The 3786-nt window shown below is 34.7% G+C and overlaps 1 non-coding gene across 1 annotated transcript; it reads right to left on the bottom strand.

Annotated features, from left to right (window-relative positions):
* Nucleotides 1–1623: 1623 nt before the first annotated feature.
* Nucleotides 1624–1729, bottom strand: LOC122099589. Its single transcript, XR_006145965.1, has one exon. It is a non-coding gene; the product is annotated as a U6 spliceosomal RNA (small nuclear RNA).
* Nucleotides 1730–3786: the final 2057 nt, after the last annotated feature.

The raw sequence follows: 3786 nt of genomic DNA, 5'->3' as shown, positions 1-3786 counted from the left end.
AGCTTAACATCAACTTATCTAGTCATATACACATAGGCTTTCAACTTTTCTGCTTAGCCCAGACATATACTAGTTATTGCAAATAAGGGATACCATGGGACCTATGTTTCTTTGGACTTGGCTTACATCAGTTAATATAATTTTTTTCCAAGTCTTTCCATTTCCTAACAAATTGAGCGATGTCATTCTTTCTGATGGAGGCATAGAATTAATATATATATATATATATATATATATATATATATATATATATAGTATATGTGTGTGCGTGTGTGTGTACACACAAATACACACAGAACATTTTCCTTTTTTGCTTTTTAGAGCAACTTAGTTTTCCACCTTCATCATTTTTTCAAATGTTTTTATTGTGATTAAGTGGTTACAAATTTCCCAAATTTCACAATATTGTGGGATAGTGATGCTTAGTTTAAGTCACAAACACATTCTAACTTCGATGGAGCAAATTGTCTATTATGGTCTACAACATTTATGAATTCTATGAGCTTTGCAATAGAGTTATTTCTTCCATATGTAAACTTTTCTTGTTTTGAAATATGTATATTTCTTTTGTATTGCGTAGCATCAGCTGTTCCCTCTTTCCCACTTGTTCCCTCCCTCCTTCCAGTGACATTGAGTTGCTTAGTTCATTTTGGTCAATGTCCAGCACAGCTGATGGATCCCACTGTTGTATGTTTTTTCCTGATTCCCTCTAGTTCTGTGTCGTCCTCCTGGTTTCCCTTCAGTGTGCACATATGACGGGCAGAATGGGGTTATTTAGTAGTGATTCGACCAGATGAGTGGAAGTTCTTGGTTTCTTAAGTGTTGTTAATTTTGTCATATCACCTTACATTTTGGATTTAACATCTGCTTATCACGGAGACCATGTGCCATTTGTCTCTTTGCTTTTGGCTTAACTCACTCAACATGATTTCCTGTAGCTTGTTTGATTTCCCTACTAATGCCATTATTTTGTCCTTTCTAATGGCTGGAAAATATTCCGTTGTGTATAGTTACCACAGTTTTTTGATCCATTCATCTCTGGTGGGACATATGGGTTGTTTTCATATCCTGGCTATTGTGAACAGTGCTGCAATAAACATGGAAGTGCATTTGTCCTTGAATATTGGTACCTGTTATTCAGGATAGATGCCTAGAAGTGGTATGAGTGGGCCATAAGGAAGGTCAATATTTATCTTTCTGAGGACTCACCAGACTGCTTTCCAAAGTGGTTGTGTAAGTGTACATTCACACACACACACACACACACACACACACACACACACACACACACAGAGTGAGAGAGAGAGAGACAGAGAGAGAGAGAGAGAGAACATTTTCTTGATCCATTCTTCTACTGAGCAGCATCAGGGTTGGTTCCATATCTTAGCTATGGAAAATAATGCTACAATAAACATTGTTGTGGTGGTAGTTTTAGTATGGACTGGTTTGTGATCATTTGGGAGAATGCCCAAAAGTGGGATTGCTGTATAATAGGGAGCTCTATGTGGAGGCTTTTGAGGAACCTCCAAACTGCTTTCCAAAGTGGATGAACAAGTTTACACTCCCACCAAGAATGCCGTAGGCTTCCCTTCTGGCCATATCCCTTCCAGCATCTGTTGTTGTAAAAATATGGAACAATTCACTAATTTGTACATCATCCTTGTGCAGGGACCATGCTAATCTTCTCTGTATGTTCCAATTTTAGTGTATGTGCAGCCAAATTGAGCACAAAACATTTTTTATATATAAAAAGTAATTGATTTTCTTAAACTAGACAATTCAACAAAAATAAGTTCAAAAGAATTGTGAAATTTTAGAACCATGTGTTTCTTTTATAAGCACACATTTAAGAATAAAGTCAAGATTGACATATCAAAAACAAAATAATTCCAGATATTTGTTGTTCATGAGATTTGTAGGAGGAGGAGTTCAATTATTCTACAAAAGGCACTTGTCATAATGATCATTGCAGCAAATGTTAAGGTTTGTTAAAAGTTTTAATGTTTTAAATATGTTTAATTTTGGGATTTGCTTATATATGGCAAAATTAAGTCATAAAAATTTTTGATAACGTATATAATATTTCTGGTAGCATGTACTAGTAAGTATGTACATTTCAGATTTTATAGAAACTTTACTAATGAGAAGTTGCAAAGACTGTGTAAAGAAGCAGAGTGAAGAGTTAAGATTTTAAGTACACAGTTTCTGTTAAATCTTTAGGGCTCCTTTACGTTATATGTTAGTGGTGAACAAATAATGATATAATCCACATACAAATGATGAGATGAACTATAAATAGTAATCTTAGTGAGTAAATTTAAAGGCTACTTATAGCTTTATCCAGTTTTAAATGTACAGGAATATGAGAAAATAGTAAACTCTACTATGTGCACTTCAAATACTGAAAACCCTGGTAATTGTTTTGTTTTTTATTTTAGTAATCATTAATATTTAATTATTGTTTTCTTTATTTATAACAACTTTTTGTGAGTCATGATTAAGAGGTACTTTGAGAATATTATTGGGATGGCCACACAATTTTTCATAGGTGCATGTGAATTTACAAAGAGCAAAACTAAAAACAAAATATTGATTAAAAATTATATCAAGTAGAGTCTGAATCAGGAGTGTTGATAAAAGTCCACACCTAAAATCTTAACCCTAGGCTGGAGCATCTTATTTAAATATTGTTGAGAATTTCAAGAATTCCTTTATGTAAGGCCCTTAGAAGTATGTACAGCATGCATGTGTACAAAGCCAGTGACAACAGACAAATATGACTAAGTTTCCCCAAAAGGAATCTATGAAGTCAATAGTTATCTTCCCAAGCAGATGAAAAAATGCGTCCAAAATGATTCAGTGCCCCTACATTTGTGGAGTTATTTAAGTTATGGATTCTTTGTTAGACATATTCTTTTCTTTTAAAAATTGTCAAATATTAGTTTATAATAAACTTTGTCTAGTATTTCTTGGTTCAAAACAGAAATCTTGATACAGTTGATGTCACTTGGCTTTCTTACTATCTCAGTTCAAAGCCAACCTAGGCAGGAAAGTCTGTCACATTCTTATCTGTAACCAAACACCAAAAACGCCAGAAGTGGAGTTTCTCCCAAGTAGTAGAGTCCTAGCTTTGGGGGAAGTTGGCCAGGGAAGACATTTCTTCAGGGACATGGTCCAGCCTCTGAGTTCAAGCTCCAGAACCAGGACAAACTAAACAAACAAACAAGAAAAAAACGCACATATTTCTTTGGGACCATCCATAAAGCACTGGTTTGAGAACAGACTCCTTTTGCTGATCATACTCACTGAATCCTGCTTTTTTGGAATACTAATTGCGCTGGAGATTTCAGGACAAGACTAAATGAATTAATAAGTGACTCCTGCAACAACAGAATCATCTCAATAGTGAAACATCCATGCATAAGACAAATTAAAACCTCCAAGTCTTTGTTTCCTTGCAAAAGAAAGCTTTTAAAACAATGTTTATTTCCTTTTGTTCTATGCTGGCCTTCAATTGGCACATTGTTTCCTTTTGAAATACTTTCAAGAAGAAGTTTTCAGACAATTTTTATATGAATAAAGAACACACTCGAAAAAATTACATGTGCAAGATAATGAGTACAGTTTTTATCAAGCATTGTAGCCTACTCCTTGGTTTCCCCTTCCCATCCCTAGACATAAAAGAAATGCAAATCAAAACAACATTGAGATATCACCTCACCCCAGTTAGAATGGGTATAATCAAGAACTCTAATAACAACAGATGCTGGAGGGCATGTGCAGTCC

The sequence above is a fragment of the Dipodomys spectabilis genome, unplaced genomic scaffold (assembly GCF_019054845.1).
Source record: "Dipodomys spectabilis isolate Male_0828 unplaced genomic scaffold, ASM1905484v1 ptg000523l, whole genome shotgun sequence".
In the NCBI taxonomy this organism is placed as follows: Eukaryota; Metazoa; Chordata; class Mammalia; order Rodentia; family Heteromyidae; genus Dipodomys; species Dipodomys spectabilis.
Note: the sequence above shows the minus strand (reverse complement) of the source record. Positions and strands in the feature narration are given on the sequence as shown.